We start from the raw sequence: 9,205 nt of genomic DNA, 5'->3' as shown, positions 1-9,205 counted from the left end.
AAATTTTCATTCCTAAATACATTCTTATATGAGATTATTCACATTTATCTATTTTCCTTGCCACCTGTGAAGCATAGTGCTGTTATTAAAAGTCATTGTATAGTAACCTCAAAGAACAAGTAGATTTGACAGAATCAAGTATAGTATTTACAGTTTTTCTTACCTATATAAACCATTTACTATAAATTGTGGTGTTTGCCAGTTTCCAAAATAGTAGAAATGCTTTTTTTTTACTTAAATTCTTTTCATTAAAATATTGAAATTACTGTATATTAGTCTGAAAACATTTTTTAAGTGTCTGTCATTTCTGGTTATGTCTTTTTTGCTTTTCAAGAAAAAAGACCTGTGATAAAACTTCTGAGAATCCTACTCTGATATGCAAAAGAGCAAATGGTTCCCTATTTATGACTAGTGCAAAGCAAAGCAATATATGTAAATATTTTTATCTAAATCATCATAGCATTTCTGAGAAAAATTTTAGTACACCTGGGAAAAAAAAATGAGAGCTCAAATAATTCTAAAAATGTTATCTGTTATGTATCAAATCTGTAATTATTTTGCATTGATTTAAAACATCACTGGCTATTCTTAAATATATTTCAAATTTGTTTAAATAGCCACATATATTCTATGGAATTCCTTGAGATTTTATTTCAAATTATGTTTTATTTTTTAGATGCAAAGTTATTTTTAAAGGGTTAATCATGCAGAAATGTAAGCTGTGAATCAATAATAACCATGTTGGAAATTATCCTCTCAGGGAAAGGTAAATCTACTGAGACTGTGCAAGACAGAACTGCACTAATTCCGGTCAATTTTATTTAGATTGAATTGCCTACAACTAGAGCTGAATTAACCAGCGCCCTCAATTGCTTTTCTTTTTTTTTTTCTTTTAGTAGTGACCTAGGTGATTTGACTTAAATTCACCTGGGGTTTTAAGAATCAAAATCCTCCCCCATAAAAACTGCATGGTGTTTATGACCACCACAGGGATGGTTTAAAAAACAATGAAAAAAGTGGGCTTATGAAAAATAAAACTGGCTAATTAGAGTAAATGGGCTTAATTTAAAAACCACAGGTGCCTCTTTTATAAGGTTTGGTTGTGCTCCTGCCCATAGCATGTTTATATATTATGGGATGGAACTGAAATCTTTGCTGTGGCCAGCTTTAAATGGAAAACATTTGGTTCAACTCTATTTACAGTTTAGATCATAAATGATGTCACAGAAAATATAAAACCTACAAAAGCATGTTTCTGCCTTGAGGAATATTGCATCTAATTCATTATTTATGAAATTCAAGTAAAATAATATCTATTAATGCCCTGTCAAAGAGCTCATTTGCTATATATTTTGTCTTAAGTAGAATTACAAATGGGTTTACTCAATAGTTTATATTATTTTACTTTTAGAAATCTGTGATATGAGAAGCATTAAAATATATTTAGTGAAAATAATTTTTGCTCAAATAATTTTGGTTATAGTGGATTCCCATAAACTTATAAATGTGTATGATTTTATATTCTAGGGCCTAAAACTCTCAAGTATATATGTAAATTTTCACTCTTACATTTGCAAATTCACATCATTTAGTTTGGTTATTTTAGTAATGTTCATCTCTTGCAAGTGTAACATATCCTACACAGCAGCCCTAGTAATCTCCATGAATGAGAATATCTGTTTTTTCTTTGGTCTAACTGTTAACACATGTATTTTTCTGATATGTTTCTCATGGATGTCATTGGCTTTCAAATCTCCCTACTCTAGGCACTGAGAGTTTATGTAGTTCCTTGGGGTTCTTGTGTTTCTAAATAAAGCAAGTATCTAATCTTTTTCTTGTCTTTGAGTAGTTAGAAGTCGCACTGTAATCAGAGATTTAGAACAGAACTCCTTAATGAGAATTGGGGGAAAGACAATGAACCCCAAAGATTACCATCTTGAAATTAACTCAAGGCAATAAAGACAACACAATTCATACAAATGCAGTTTTTTTAATTACATTTTTAAGTTCTGGGGTTCATGTGCAGCTCCTGCAGTATTGTTACATAGATACATATGCCATGGTGGATTGCTGAATCCATCCCCCTGTCATCTACATTAAATATTTCTCCTAATGTTATCCCTCCCCGATATCCCCAACCCTTGCTATTCCTCCCTTTGTCCTCCCACCCCCCAACAGGCCCCGGTGTGTGATGTTCCCCTCCCTGTGTCTATGTGTTCTCATTGTTCAACACCCACTTATGAGTGAGAACATCCAGTGTTTGGTTTTCTGTTTTTGTGTCAGTTTGCTGAGAATGATGGTTTCCAGCTTCATCCATGTCCTTGCAAAGAACATGGACTCATCCTTTTTTATGGCTGCATAGTATTCCATGGTGTATATGTGCCACATTTTTTTATCCAGTATATTTTTGATGGGCAATTGGGTTGGCTCCAAGCCTTTGCTATTGTAAATAGTGCCACAATGAACATACGTGTGCATGTGTCTTTATAATAGAATGATTTATAATCCTTTGGGTATATACTCAGTAGTGGGATTGCTGGGTGAAATGGTAATTCTATTTCTGGATCCTTCAGGAATCAACATACTGTCTCCCACAATGTTTGAACTAATTTACACTCCCACCAACAGTGTGAAAGTATTCCTATTTTTCCACATCCTCTCCAGTATTTGTTGCCTCTTTATTTGTTAATGATTGCCATTGTAAGTGGCATGAGATGGTATCTAAGTGTGGTTTTGATTTGCATTTCTCTAATGACCAATGATGATGAGCTTTTTTTCATATGTTTTTTGGCTGCATAAATGTCTTCTTTTGACAAATGTCTGTTCATATCCTTCACCCATTTTTGATGTTTTTTTAATGTAAATATGTTTAAGTTTTTTTGTAGATTCTGGATGTCAGCCCTTTGTCAGATGGGTAGACTGCAAATTTTTTTTTCCCATTCTGTTGGTTACTGGTTCACTCTATTGATAATTTCTTCTGCTGTGCAGAAGCTCTTAAGTTGAATTAGATCTTATTGTCTATTTTGGCTTTTGTTGCCATTGCTGTTGCTGTTTAAGTCATGATGTCATTGTCTATGCTTATGTCCTGAATGATATTGCCTAGGTTTTCTTCTAGGTTTTATGGTGTTAGGTCTTATGTTTAAATCTTTAATCCATCTAGAGTTAATTTTTGTATAAGGCATAAGGAAGGGGTCCACTTTCAGCTTTCTGCATATGGCTAGCCAGTTTTCCCAACACCATTTATTAAACAGTGAATCCTTTCCCCATTGATTGTTTTTTTTTTTTTTTTTCAAAGATCAGATGGTTGTAGATGTGTGACGTTACTTCCAAGGCCTATATTCTGTTGCATTGGCCTATATCTCTGTTTTGGTACCAGTACCATGCTGTTTTGATTACTGTCGTCTTGTAGTACAGTTTGAAGTCAGGTAGCATGATGCCTCCAGCTTTGTTATTTTTTCCTAGGATTGTCTTTTCTATGCAGGCTCTTTTTGGTTTCATATGAAGTTTAAGGTGTTTTTTTCCAGTTCTGTGAAGAAGGTCAACTGTAGCTTGATGGGGATAGCATTGAATCTACAAATTACTTTGGGCAGTATGGCCATTTTCACAATATTGATTCTTCTTACCCATCAGCATGGAATGTCCTCTCTTATTTCCTTGAGCAGTGGTTTGTAGTTCTCCTTGACGAGGTCCTTCACATCCTTTGTTAGTTCTATTCCTAGGTATTTTATTCTCTTTGTAGCAATTGTCAGTGGGAATTCACTCATGATTTTGCTCTCTGTTTGTCTATTATCACTGTATATGAATGCTTATGATTTTTGCACATTGATTTTGTATCCTGAGACTTTGCTGAATTTGCTTATAAGCTTAAGGAGATTTAAAAATATGGAATGTTTCACAAATTTGCATGCCATTTTTGCGCAGGGACTATGCGAATCTTATCTGTATTGTTCCTATTTTAGTGTATGTGCTGCTGAAGCAAACACACAAATGCAGTTTATAATTGCTTTTCAAAACAAGCATAGAAACACTTCACCTAAAATTCACTGAATAGTATCATTTTAGATACTTTACTGAATCTATAAAAAGTTTCATAGATTTTAACTAAGCTATGAAATCTCACAAACTAGACAGAGAGTTTTTAGTGAAATAGATACAGGGTATTTATCTATTCACTTTTTATAAGAGAATAATCTCTGCAAGCTATTTTGGTTTAGTTATAATTTTATGGTTATATTTTGAAAGCATATGTATGTCACAGAATGAAACCTGCATGTTCTTAATCTGTAAAATCAAGGTAATTCATCCTCATTGGAAGTTTGAATAATGATGTTCTCTCCAAAATTCATGTTGAAACTCCACTGTAATGTTATTAAGAGGTGAGGCCTTTTGGGGAATTAAGTCATGAGGGCTCCAAAATCATGAACAGATTAGTGCTTTATAAAAAGGTTAGAGGAAACTAGCCTGAGTCCTTTTTGCCCTCCTGCCATGTGAGGACACAAAGATCACCTTCTCTGCCATGTTGAGGACAAGGCAAAAAGACCCTCTTCAGGCACCGAATGCTGGCAGCTTGAACTTGGACTTTTCAGACTTCAGATCTGTCAGAGATAAGTTTCTGTTCTTTATAAATTACCTAGTTTTGAGTATTTTTAAATAGCAGCACAAATGAACTAGACATAGAGTTCCTAGTGAAATTACAGGCGCTAAATAAATGGTACAATTATGTGGTTGTTGTTACATTAATATATTCATCTCTGACATTTATCTGAAAGATTTCTGTTTCAACAGTTACTAATTACATTTGATGGGGGATACATTTTCATACACAGGTCAAATATTTACATATATCAATAGCAACTAGTATGATCCCATTTTACTGATATTTTAAGAAAATTTCCACATAACTTTGTTTACATCTAAATACATTTCCATTCTCACCATTATACATTTTGAAATGAACAATACTATTAAACAAAGATTAATAAAAAATTTTTCATCATCTTATATGACTCAATATGTTAATAACAACCTATAGAGTTTATTTAGCACCTACTACACTACAAATAGTGTTTTATGTTGTGCATATTAAATGTACTTCTAGCCCTCACAATACACATATTTTGATCATTTGGATATGATGTGAGGAGAGTGAAAAAGGCTATATGATTTGCCTAAAGTGGCTAAAACATGAACAACTGTTACAGGTTTATCTGACTTACTTTCCCAAATTTTCTAGAAACACAGTCATGTTTTACTGAGGTAGACTCAACCAATTGATGGTAAGCCTGAAGCTAGGTTTTCTAGATTTGCAAAATTTATTTAAATAGGAATAACTTAATAGTCTTTAATCTGTTCTGTACTAATAAGAATGTACAATTGTCTCAGTTTTCCTTTCTTTTTTGGATATTACTGACAACACTAAAGATTAAATGCTTTGCTCAGTAACAACAAATTTTTAGCCGTCTATATAAGATATGCTGATATTACTTTATTCTCCTTTAAGAGTAAGTTCATGAAATATTGAACTTCCTAAATACTAACTAAAGTATAACAAATACTTCAATATACATAATTGAAATGAAATTTGGTATTGAATTGACTGTTGCACTATAAAACTTTAGAAATTAAAGGGTCACCATAAATTAGCCCACTTAATATTGAGGCCCAGAGGATTTGCAAAGACCTACAACTGGAACACAGGTCATTGTCAACTAAACGATATTCATGTAGAATATTATTTGAGGTAAATGTCTTAATGCATTAAATTTAGGCTGAATGTAAGGTTTATTTGTTCATACAGTAATTATTAAGTGTCTTTGATACATCAGATGTTGTTTTAGGCACTGGGAACTTGATGACAAATAAAATAGATAAGGTGAATTATATAAATAAGGCTCCTGCTTTCATGGGGCTTATGGCCTAGTGGAAGATAAAACAATTCACAAACTAGGGAACAAATAAGTAAAAATATTTTATATTTTGATAAATGCAATGATGAGTACAGCCGGGAGACTCAGAAATGTATGTGTGTGTTTGCACATGTGTGTGCCCATGTGCTTGCATGTATGAAGGCATATGTGGAATACTTTAGGGAAGAAACTCTGAGACCATGACATGTATGCTGATACATTTGCGATTCAAACTACAATTAGAAGCCCACTATGGGAAAATCTGGCAGGGTGTTTCAGAAAATAAAAAGGCCCCGATATAAAACAAAAAACAAAACAACAGCAACGAAAAACACCTTGGAAATTTGAGGAAATAGAATTTAAAATAGTTAATAGGGATTAAACATTTGTATATATAAGTGGCCTAAGTGTAGTGGTAAATGATGTGATATGCTTTATATGTTTCCAAGATCAGTTGGACTGCTAAAGAAGGGGGAAAAATATCTTTTTATTAAGGAATTGATGTTTATGACTCATTCAATCATTTATTCAACACTGAGTTCCTACTTTGTGCCAAGCACTCTTCTGGGCACTGAGGTAATAGCAGTGAATACAACAAAGTCCTGAATCTCACAGCCCTTACAGCAAAGCTAGGGTAGGCACACACAAATAAACAAACACAAAAATTAGATGGTGGTAAGCACTTCAGTCCAAGCATAAACCATGGTAATCAATAGGAAGTGAAGTCGTATTTGGTGTGTTTTGCTAATTGATACAAGTGGCTGAAGAAGAGTTCTCTAATTAATTTACATGTGAGTACATACTACAAGACAGTAAGGGGATTTCTAATGTGGACATTTATGAGAAGAACATTTCAGGCAGAAAGCCACGTCAAGGGCAAATTGAGTGAGATGGGGGAATTTTTACATGCTTTAACCTATATTATGCCAAGAAATGCGAAAGAAAGTTCAGAATTTTGGCCTTTTATTTCTGACATATCTGTTAATTTTTGAAAAATATATTGCAAAATCTTTAGTCACTATATATTACAAAGTCTAGCAGACTTTGAGAAAGACACTATCATTTAGAAAGCAGAAGAAAGAGAAGCCTGTAATAGTGGTTCTCAGATCCTACTGAATGAGTATTATATTACCCCTCGGCCTTGGAGATAGAAAATATTTCTCACTTAGGGCCACAGTTTTGGATCAGGTGCAGCCCTCTATTGTTGTCAATGGCCCTTGATTCTACCTTCCAGGAATTCCTTCCTCTTCTATTATTCTTGTTGGTTTCATCTGAAGAGGATACCAAAGAATATACTCTCTTTAAAGGCCAAATGATGCTCTTCTCATAAGTATTTGGGGCCTCAAAATTCTCTTTCAGAGACTGATTATTTGTCCATAATAATTCAGTTTTACCATACTGGGTGATAAGTAACACTGTGGTTTTATTATTAATGTATCAATTGATGATGCATTTGATATGTCTGTTTTTCTTATAAACAAAAATACTGTTTTCTCCATGAACGTTTGAGATTAGCCAAAGTTACTAGGCAGAGTGGATGCAAAGAATAGGACATATTTTATGTCCCAAAGATATTTTTCCAAGAAGAGTCATAAAAATATCAGTACTTATAGCAGCAGTGACTAATAAATACTGTAAAAGTGGTCATGTTCAGTGTGCTCTGGGAGCAGGGAGGAGAACCGGTCTAACACTATAGGTTAAAGTTACGTTCCCACATTTGGTGATTGTTTTTCTAAGCCCAAAGCATAAAAAGTGATTAGTCAAAGAAAGAGAGATATTTCAGTAGAGAATGTGTAAAAGCAGAGGCTCCTGAGGAATGGACATTCAATCAGAAAATACAGAGAATTTTTTTTTTTTGATGGGGGGGCTGGAAAATAAACTTTCTATCTGGAAGTGTATAGGAAGGGTTCTCTAGAGGGAGAGAACTAATAGGATAGATGTATATATGAAGGGGAGTTTGTTAAGGAGTATTCACTCACACAATCACAAGGTGAAGTCCCACAATAGACCATCTACAAGCTGAGGAGCAAGGAAGCCAGTCTGAGTCCCAAAACCTCAAAGGTAGGGAAGCTGAAAGGGCAGCCTTCAGTCTGGGTGAAGACCAACAGCCCCTGGCTAATCATTGGTGTAAATCGAAGAATCTAAAAGCTGAAGAACTTGGAGTTCAATGTTTGAACACAGGAAGCATCCAGCGCAGGAGAAAGATGAAGGCAGAAGACAGCCAGTCTGTTCTTTCCAAATTCTTCTGCCTACTTTATTCTAGCCATCCTGGCAACTTATTAGATGGTGCCCACCCAGATTGATTGTCAGTCTACCTCTTTCAGTCCGCTAAGTCAAATGTTAATCTCCTTTGGCAACACCCTCCGCAGACACACCCAGGTACAGTACTTTGTGTCCTTCAATCTGATCAAGTTGACCCTCAATATTAACCATCACGAGTCCACACCTTTTCAACTTGAAACCATACGCATCTCCTGAAGTCATCCATAATCTTCAAATAAAGACAATAATAAGGTCAGAATTACACCAAAACATATTCCAGGCATTCTTCATGCAGTAGGATATGCACTAATCCTTAACCTAAATGCTATCACATATAATTAACAACACTGAAATGCTGATAATAAATATTATGTCATATAATAAAGGAAAAAGAAAAAGGTAAACTGAAAATATGTTCTTAATACAAGTGTATACATGCACAAACATATTCTTAACAAAATAAGGAGAAAATGCTCATGACAATAACAGTCCTCATTTCTGCAACTAGTCATGTGGTCATAGCTGATATTGATGACTACCTTCTTCTACTACCCATTCTGTATTATTTTTGCCTTCGGCAAGTACCTCTGGTAGTGTTTTTTTTTTGTTGTTTTTTGTTTTTTGTTTTACCTGGTAGAGTGACCCTGAAGGGTCTGGGCCATTTGTGGTCTCGCCTGGATTGGGTTCTTGTAGCTTCCCATCGACCTTAATCACAGAGCATGGTAATACTAAGAGACAACCTTAGGGATCTCCTGTATTCCATACATGCTCTTCCTTACCGCCATTGTGGAGTAGTAGACTGATTTATTTGTGATAGTGCTCTTCAATAGCTCAGCCAACACTGTAACTCCTTTCTTAGCCTGTTGATTTAGAGGTAGGAGCCCAAAGTGGCCAGGTGTAAATGATGTTAACTTACAGTTTAATGGAATAATTGTTGTGTCTCTTGGTGGCGGCATTCCTCCCTCTGGAACTAAGATCTCTAGGCCAACAGAATGTAGTGTCATGGAAACAAAAAACAAACACTTTGCTAGTGAGTC

General features: G+C 34.6%; 1 non-coding gene across 1 annotated transcript; it reads right to left on the bottom strand.

The window, feature by feature from the left end:
* Positions 1–3,876: 3,876 nt before the first annotated feature.
* LOC119473120 lies at positions 3,877–3,983 on the bottom strand. The gene has a single exon (XR_005202301.1). It is a non-coding gene; the product is annotated as a U6 spliceosomal RNA (small nuclear RNA).
* Between the last annotated feature and the right edge of the window lie 5,222 nt (positions 3,984–9,205).

This window comes from Cebus imitator, unplaced genomic scaffold (genome assembly GCF_001604975.1).
Source record: "Cebus imitator isolate Cc_AM_T3 unplaced genomic scaffold, Cebus_imitator-1.0 Scaffold133, whole genome shotgun sequence".
NCBI lineage: Eukaryota > Metazoa > Chordata > Mammalia > Primates > Cebidae > Cebus > Cebus imitator.
Note: the sequence above shows the minus strand (reverse complement) of the source record. Positions and strands in the feature narration are given on the sequence as shown.